Here is an 8,912-nt window from a genome sequence, read left to right as displayed (position 1 = left end):
CTTTTTTTTTTTTTTTTTGATACCAGGGATTGAACTCTGGTCCTTGCACTCGCGAGGCAGGCGGTGGAGCCACTGAGCTAAATCCCCGACCCTAAGAGGCTCATTTTTATCAGACCCTTAACATAGCCATTGTCGTCACATATGCAGTAAGGGCCCCTTTCCAGACCTGAGGGATGGTGCAGTTAGTTCAGAGGTGAGGTCCCCAGTGCCTGAAGAGCAGGTGACCCTGCACACACGTGACCCCAGAGTTGGTGTGGAGGGAGAAGGTGCCCAGTGGAGAACTGCCCACCTGCTGTTGGACATTGGTCTACGGCACTGGGGGACGACGTCCGCTGGCGTTCCTGGTGTGTCCGGGTGGGGAGGAGGAGTCGCGGGGCACGAGGGGAGCTGGGACGTGTTCTCATTCCTGGAGCCTGTGGCTGATGTAAGGCAGTTGGGGTGGGGAGCAGTGAGGCTGAGGTGTGTTCAGGGGCTGGAGCCAGGAGGTCGGGGTCTTAGACGAGGACACACAGCTAGGAGCTCACCTCGAGCCAAGAGCCAGATTAGGGATTGCCCTGAAGTAGTAGCACTTCAAGGGTTGGCGTTTCCACGGAGCCTGGCGCAATTCCTGACGCTCTGTAGGCACTTAATAAACCCCTGTGGGATGAGTGAGTGAGCGGCTGCTGTGGGGAGGGGAGCAGGAGGCTGTGCGGAGATGGAGGCCTGTGGAATGCTGTCTGCGCGTGTGAGGTAGGTCAGGGCAAGGCCATAAGGATGGACAGGAGGATTAGGAAAGGGGGTGCACCCGGATTTGGTGAGGGACCGACTGAGAGAAATCCGTGACAGTGCCCAGGGCTTGGTCCGTCCACACAGGACGGTAGTTCATCAGTTTCTTCCAGGTCTCCACTGGGCTATAAGCCTGGGTCTTGTAGACAAGACAGCACTCTGCAGTGTGCTGGCAGTCACCCGTGTCAGAGGGCCTTCAGAAGCCCTTCGTGTCCCCTCCACTGCCAGGCCGGAGCGGGAGACTGGTGAGTGATGATTCCTGCTGCTGCCCCGTACCCCGATTCCTGAGGCAGCCACATGGCCCTGTGAGCAAAGGCTCCTCTCCACGAAGGACTCGGTTGGATCTGGGTTTGGTTTCACAACAATCAGTGTGTTGGGATGCTGACAGTTGGGCAAGCGTGAACAACACAGAGAAGAATTTCTAATAAGGATGAGCCCATCTGGAGAGCAGGCTCAAATCATGTGAAGGGAGGAAAGAAGTTCAGCGTCTGCAGTGTCTCTCTGTGACAGGAAAGCCAGCAACAACATTGACAAAAAGGTCTTCCTTGGAAAATTGTTTGGCAGTACCAATTAAGGCTAAAATATGTATATCCTGTGACCCAGCAGTTCCTTACCAGTCTTAGCATTTCCAACAGAAATGCAAATATTACTCGCTAAAACATGAGCAAAAAATATTCAAGCAACTTTATTAATATGAGCCGAAAAGTAGAAAGAGCCTAACTACTGTGTAGTAACAGTAGAACGGGGAGATAAATGGTGGGGTATTCATACAGTGAGTACTGTGCAGCCATGGAAAAAGAGACGACAGCTACCATACGTGGAACAGTCAGGAAAAACTGCATGGACACGGCGTTCAGTTGAAAGACAGCATGGTACACCTCTCACTTAAATAAAATTTCCGAACAAGAAACACTATGGCGACAGAGGTTGGCATAGTGGCTATACTGGCGGGAAGAGCACAGGAAGCCTTTGGATGCTGAAAAAGGTCTTTCTCTGGGTACTGGTTGAATGAGTGTGAACATTTAGGACAATTCTCTGAACTGTGCACTTCAAATTTTCATACTTTATTGTACAATAACGGTAAAAATTAAACAGGTTTTTGAAAGGCCTCCCCACCCCCAGAAGAATGGCAGGCTCTGGGAAGAGATGCTGAGGTCTGGGTGGGGTGTCAGGAGCAGGGCCTGGGGAGTCGTGTTCATCTTCCCTTGAACTTGAGAGAGCAAACAAAAAGGAGAAAGGTTTTTAATTAATCATGTCTCAGGTTGAAAGAGCAGGTCTGGGCTAGTGATAACATCAGTGGCAGCAACACGAAACTGTTTCACTGTGCCTATCTCCAACCACAGTAAAAAATAACTGTGAAGACGCATCTTTCCTGGCAGTGTGGCTCAGGTCTCTTCACAGGAGGGAAATTGGTCAGCCGTTGGTGTGGGCAAGGCCTGAGCCCAGAGAGGGGCTTCTGTGGGGCCTGGCCTTGGGACCTTGTCTGGCTCACCTCCTCTGTGGCCCTGAGGTAGTTCCCCTGAGGAGGGCCCAGAGAGGGAGGGCGCCTGCCTTGGGGGCTGCTGCCCTGACCCACCCTGCAGACCTGCATGCTGCTCCATGGCCAGCACCTGGCCTCTCAGCACATCACTCACCAGCTGCTCTCTCTGCCTGAGCCATGGTCCAGGAGAGCTGGTCTGGGGCTGTGGCCACTCCATGCCTGCCACACCCCACTTCGGAGATAAGAAAGCTGAGGACGGGGAGAAAAGTGGGTGCCGGATTTCTTGTGTGTGGAAGCTAACAATGTGGGCGGGCCCAGGACTGGAGCTGCTGGATCTAGAACAGCCAGCTGTGGGCCCTTAGCGCACACCAGTAGCTTACTCAGAAGCCCAGGATGGTATAGCATGTGCATGGTCCCTGAGCCAGTGCTGTCCACTTTCATCATTCACGCCTGAATTACCAAGCTCATATGTGTGCAGGCAGCAGGAGCCAGTGGAGTAGGGCTCAGGAACACAGCACGCCTGGTTTCCAGAGCTGCTGCTGCCTGCTTGGGCCTATGTGGCGCAGACTGGACTGGTATCCTGGCAGCTGTGTCTCCATGCACAGGGCATGGTAAATGTGAGGATGCCCGGGCAGCACCTTGTACCTCTAGACCCATGCTGAGAGCCGTCCTGCCTGCAGGAGGGAGCAGATAGTCCTTTTCTGCTGTCCCCTAAAAGAGTCAGTTTGACTTGCCCAGGCAGAAACACACTGTCAGCTCGTCGCTAGCGCCTTGGCTACGAAATCAATATGGAGTCAGCTGATGTAGTGCAAGCCACTACTAAATACCTCATTTAGCTGGGGCATTGAGGATGTAAATCTTATTTAAGCAAAGAGAACCCATGATGTCCAGTGACCTTGGACTCAGCCTGTCTTCCTAGATCATAGAAGGAGCTCACCTGTTATCCTACATCACAAGTCACCATCCCAAAGAAGCTCTTAGGGCTGGGGATTTAGCTCAGTGGTGCCACACCTGCCTTGAAAGCTCAAGATCCAGTACCGGGGGGAAAAAAGAAGCTCTTAGTCCACAATGGATCAAGAGGTGGCGCCAGCACTGGTGCCTCTCCAGGTTGCCATGCTTAGCTTCACGGTCATCATTTCATTGTATGAACTGACAGCTTGGTCATTCCTGTGAATGGAGCTTCCTTCCTTCTGGGTAACCTCTCTGGGTGTGAATTCTCAGTCAGAGGACATGGCCATACCATGGCCCAGGCAGATACTGCTGACCCGGTGTAAGAGGGCTGTACCACCTCTTTGCTGTGTTCCTTAGATTCCTGGTTCCCAACTCAGCACTGCTAATCTCTGTGAGTCAGGCAGCTAGGAGGCAGAAGATCGTGGTGTTGGGGTGGTCCCTGAGGAGGCTCCTTGAAGGATGGGACCATTCCATTGTCTTAGGAAGTCTCGCTATGGCAGTGAGTCCTGACTCCTCAGGCCACCCAGCCCCACTGTCCCTCCTGGCCTAGAGATGGGCCTAGCAAAGCTAAGAGTGTTTCCTCAGGACCGGGCCTGCTCATGGTTACCTCCTAAGGAAGGCATAGTTTGAGGGGGCTCACTAATATCCTAAAAAGAAAGGGGGTACCCTAGGCAAGTCTCAGGAAACTGGGGATCAAGGCTGTGTTCTTGGGCCCAAGAGTCTATCTCAAAGCCCCAGCCTTCCAGAAAAACAGCATTATCCTGATCAGTACCAACAGACTTCCAAGAACTGTGGGCTCAGGCCTGCCTGTGCACAGCCCTGCTCTCACGCACAGCAGCTATACGCAGATCTGAGCCTACTCAGAGGGAGGGCTGCCAGCTTGTATGAGATTGCCCCCCCCCCCAGCACCGGGCCTTTCCCTACTTCCCTGTTTATCAGCAGAGGTACCAAAAGCTTTCTGGCAACCTTTCTGACCTCAGTATCTCCACAGTTGAGCCAGATGCTTTGAGGCTGTTTGGTTTGACAAACACCCTGAACCTGGGCCGTGCCCTGGCCTCTGGGGCTGAGTCTGCTCTGTATATGTGGACTCTGTCCCTAAGAGCCTGAGGTACCTGTCCAAGCTCACACAGCAAGCTAGCTGCAGACCAGCCTCATGCATACCCTTCAGACCCAAACATGACAATGTCAGGTGACAGGGACCTACATGCAAGTCTTGTCTCTCTCTTAGGTACCTCAGGCTGCATCAAGAGCTCAAGGTCACAGTGGCCTGGTGCCCGCTAATTGAAAGCTAGAGAAGTAAAGTGGGGGCTTTCCTGCCAGGGTGTCCCAGCAGACCTTGGCAGCTGTGTACCCCATTTACAAAGAAGTAGCCTTAGGAACCTACACAGTACACCCAAGGGACAGGAGCTCACAGTCTCAGGTGACAGGTACATGTACTTTCTCCGCACTGAAACTCCTTTGGCTCTGGCCCCATACTAGTCCCTGACTCCTATCCAGGGCCACCAAGATGCTCTCTGTGTTCTGAGATGATTGGGCCACCTTGCTTAGTAATACTTGCTGACTTCTGGCAGTTAATACGGCCTCTCAAGGCAGAGGTGAGCAGGGGTGGCCTGGGGATCCAAGGGCAAGGACTGGGGTTGGGCAGGTTTACGAATGGCCTGTGTGTTTGTCGCAGGCACAAGCTAAAGTTTTAGAGCCTGTTTGTGGGCAGATTCTGCAAACTTCCGGCAGGTCTGGTTTTGGCCAAGTTGAGGTTGCAGCATGATATTTTCATGATATTCCAGAGTAAACAGATCTTTATCTATCCTGTTTCCTTCAAAAAGCTCATGGCCTAAGAATTTTGAATCGTAGGAAGCTGTTTGGACTGTGGGGTAATCCCAGGCACCCAAATACCCCCAAGAAAAACTGTTCAAATGATCAGAGTTACAGTTAGAATTGGCGGGTGGTCACAACTGGGTAGCCCCATCTGGCAACACCTAGGACTGAGCTGCTGGTGGATTTGCCCCAGCAGGATGCAGTGCTCTGGAAGTGGAAGGGTGTTACTAGTCAGGGAGAGGGCTGCCATGCCCTCGGAAGACGGGAGCGGCTCCGTAGGCCAGATTAGGGGCTTTGTTTTGAGATGTAGTGACTCCTTGCCAGTCCAGATAGGGCCCCTGTGCGCACGCCCCCTTCCTGTGTCCCCAACTGTGCCCAGTCCTCTGTGAGTAGCCAGAAGTCCTTGTTCTTCTGATCCATTCAGCAGGGCTAACATTTCTGTGGCGTCACACTGCGCCTGGGGTAAGGGGGAGTTGGAGATCCCTGTGGTTGAGAACAAAGGAAGAGAGAAGGTACAGCTTTGAGCCTCCAGTCTTGGTTCTTGGACCTGCAGGTGAATGGGGCCTGACCAGCTAGGGCAGAGGGTCTGGAAAGGATGAGTTGATTTCTGAAGGACAGGGGAGAAAGGGAGCATGATGAGCCGCACAGGCACTGAGGGAGCCGCTCCTGTGTCCCACCGTCCTGGAGATGCAGAGGGAAGGACTGGGTGGGTCCCCCTGCTCTTCCTGAAAGACCTCTGGGCCTCAGGGTCAGGAGCCTGGTGATGGTGCTCTTTCCCTGCCCTTGCAGTCAGTGGGGCCCCCAGTGAGGCTGTGCTGTCATGACTCTCACTCTCCAGCTTGCCACAAACAAGCTTTATTGAAGCAGCCACTGCTGATGTTTCCATTACAAATGTGTCCTTGGGCAAAGCACCCCCATCGCCCACCCACATCGCCCCGTCAGCCCAAGGCCAGCAGACCCCCCCATCCCCGCTCTAACCCTGGGAGAGGACAGAGTCCCAGGGGCTGGCCTGGATCTTCTGACACGATTTCCATCCTTCTATGGATGTGATAACACTCTTTAAGGCTTCCTTGAACCTGGAGAAATTGCTTTGCTCAGTAGCACAGCCCTTGGATGAGTCTGTTGGCTAAATAAGAAACATATGTGAATCATCATCATAGCAGAAAAAAATGAGTAAAATGAAAGCAAACTCTTGTCATCCCAGCCACAAGAGTCTTGTGAGCCCCCGTTCTCAGGAGGTAACTCAGGGAGGACTCCTCTCTGCCACGGAGAAGGCAGTGGGGGCCGAGTCTGAGGGCCACGGTGACTGTGGCAAGGGAGCCAGAAGCCTGTAGGCAGCTGTCAGGCCAGCCAGGACAAGGGCAGGAGGACAAGCAGGAGAGGGAGGGCACACAAAGGCCCGTGCAAGCAGTTGGTAAAGAAACAACGACTCAGTCATGTCCTCCAGACATGTGCCCCTAAACTACAGCCCGTTCCCCCAAGTAGGAAGCTCCTCAGCCTAGAGACCCAGGGTTAGGACAAACTGGAACAAGCTCCAGCTGGAGCCAGGCCAAAGATGCCCTTCCCTGTCCCTGGACAGAGTCTGTGACCAGCCCAGCTCTGACTTATCTCAGACCTGCCTGCCCTCCACTCACCCTTCAGGGGTTGGGAATGCAACCCCTTGGCCAGTGATGCAGACAGAAGCTCCCAGAACCACCACTTGATGTATACTTCCTTGTGCCCAGCTTTTCACTCCCAACCTGCACCCACTGTCCAACAGTGGACTTCTCTGCGAGTTGAGACAGTCCCAAAGAATAGCTACCCATGGCCCAAGAGTAGCGCCTGAAGCCTCAGGGATGGCAAGTGATGCCCATAAGAAGCCCTTTGCCCCACTGGCTGCTGTAGAGGTAAATTAAGTCTCAACTTCCCTTAACAGTAAACAGTAACTTACTTTCAGCTTTGGGCAGATTTCAGGGAGCTCCTTCATGTTTTGATAAACATTATTTATGTGCCTGTCGGCTTTGTTATGATCTGTGAGATTCTTCAGGGTAAAGGTGAAGAGCTCCGTAAACTTTGCATAGCAGAGCTCCTGAAAGAGGGTTGGGGGCACTGAGTAGTGGGAGTGCACTGCAGGGCACAGGTGAACCCCAACCTTGTCTGTCCCTGGCTACCCCAGCCTCGTGGAGCCCTGGACCCAAGCTCAGGTCCTGACCTGAATCACCCACAGGAGACCCATGGAAGCAGCAGGTGTCTTGTGTCCTCCCTAGCCCTCACCCATGCTGGGATGGTAGCAGAGGAGGCTGACAAAGCCTAGGACATGGCCACCTGTCTATCTGTCGGCCAAGCTGGAGGGTTTACCCTCAGACTTTCAGTCTCCAGCTTTGCCTCTTCTTTTCTCCACCCTGTGTGCTGACTGAGGTCATCCCCTCTCCCTCTTCAGATATGGTCCCAGAGGCCCGAAGAGTAGATGCTCCTTACCTCACTCGTGTTCTGGGGCCTATCAAAGGAACCCTAGAAGCAAGAGAAGTTGGTCAGAAACACAAAGGCCACTGGGACAGAATTTTGATGGAGATCTAGGCTTACCTTATATGTCTTCTTGTCATCAGTGAGATCCCTCCGAATCTCATCACACAGCGCTGTGAGGTTTTTTTCACGAGTCATTTCATTCATTGGTACAAAATGGCTTTCTGACCCCCAGAGCACACAAACCAGGAGCACGTATAGGTGCATGGCACCATTCAAAGAAGACTCCAGCCAATCTGAGCCCAGGCGTGCAGAATTCTGTGGGAAGGGGTACCCGTTATATATGTGGGTCTAAGGAAATGCAAATCTCTTATCAGCCATCAATGGCTTCTGAGGAAGGCAGAGAGGACCTTATCGCTGGGCAAGATGTGCTGTTCGTGCAGTTTTAATGACCACAGCACGCTTCATGGGTCCTTGTCTTTGCTGAAAGCCGGGCTGGACCTGTGACTGGTGATATGGAATCCATATGTGGAGCTCTGGCCTTTCTGCCTGAGTGTGGGCAAGGTCTCTGCCCAGAGTGGGTGCCATGTGCAGGTGCAGGATGGAGCAGAGGGAGTAAGTGATATGGTGGGCACAGCTGCTGAGTGCCAGCAGGGCCTGCAGCTCCAGGAAGCAGCTTCTGCAGGCCCACGGGCAAGGACAGGGCTGGACCCTGTGCTTCCCTGAGCCCTGGGACACACTCCCTTCCTTCCCTCCCCTGGAGGGACACAGAGGACTGGGTGTGGGGAAGGGGCCTTCAGCCTCGCTGTCATAGCAAGGAGGCTACTTTTCTTAGTCAGGTCCTATATTTTAGAAGAAAACACCTCTTGGATCTAAAACTTGATGTAAAAATAAAAAGCAGTTCAGTAAAATGTTAGACTAGACTCATGTCCCAACACACTGTGAACTTACACTGTGACTCTCACAGATTACGATCACACATTCGGGGGAAAGTTGGGTAAATATGCTGAGCTCTGACCCCTGTGGTTTGGTCTCTTTTTCTCTGAATAGTTGGTTCCTCTGCTGATTTACCTGTAGAGTGGGGAGTGAGAGGGCGGGACCTGGGCACAGGGTCCTCACCCTCTGCAGGGCACAGGTCCTGTCTGACAGTCACCACTCAACCCCCAGGTCCCTGGGGCTCCACAGAGAGGCCCCCTGGATGGCCTCCTCTGGGTGCGAGCCCTTGGGCATCCCAGGAAGAATAGCTGGGTGCATAGAACGCACCACCCTGGCCGGCCCTGACCCCCAGCAGAACCTCAGCTCCCTTCCCTGCCTCCTGGCTTTTTTCCCTCCCGAAAATAAACCAGAAAAGAACACAAAATAAAATCAGACTTTGAATAATTTATTATTATGGCAAAACATCTTGAATAAATACAGGCTATGAGCTTAAATAAATAAATAAATAAATATTTTTTAAAAA

The 8,912-nt window shown here is 52.9% G+C and overlaps 1 long non-coding RNA gene across 1 annotated transcript in view; it reads left to right on the top strand.

The window, feature by feature from the left end:
- Positions 1–8,912, top strand: part of LOC104873198 — a 46,301-nt gene that overhangs the window by 35,278 nt on the left and 2,111 nt on the right. The window lies entirely within an intron of this gene.

Source organism: Fukomys damarensis, unplaced genomic scaffold (assembly GCF_012274545.1).
Source record: "Fukomys damarensis isolate Sample0158 unplaced genomic scaffold, DMR_v1.0_HiC HiC_scaffold_9, whole genome shotgun sequence".
Taxonomy (NCBI): Eukaryota; Metazoa; Chordata; class Mammalia; order Rodentia; family Bathyergidae; genus Fukomys; species Fukomys damarensis.
Note: the sequence above shows the minus strand (reverse complement) of the source record. Positions and strands in the feature narration are given on the sequence as shown.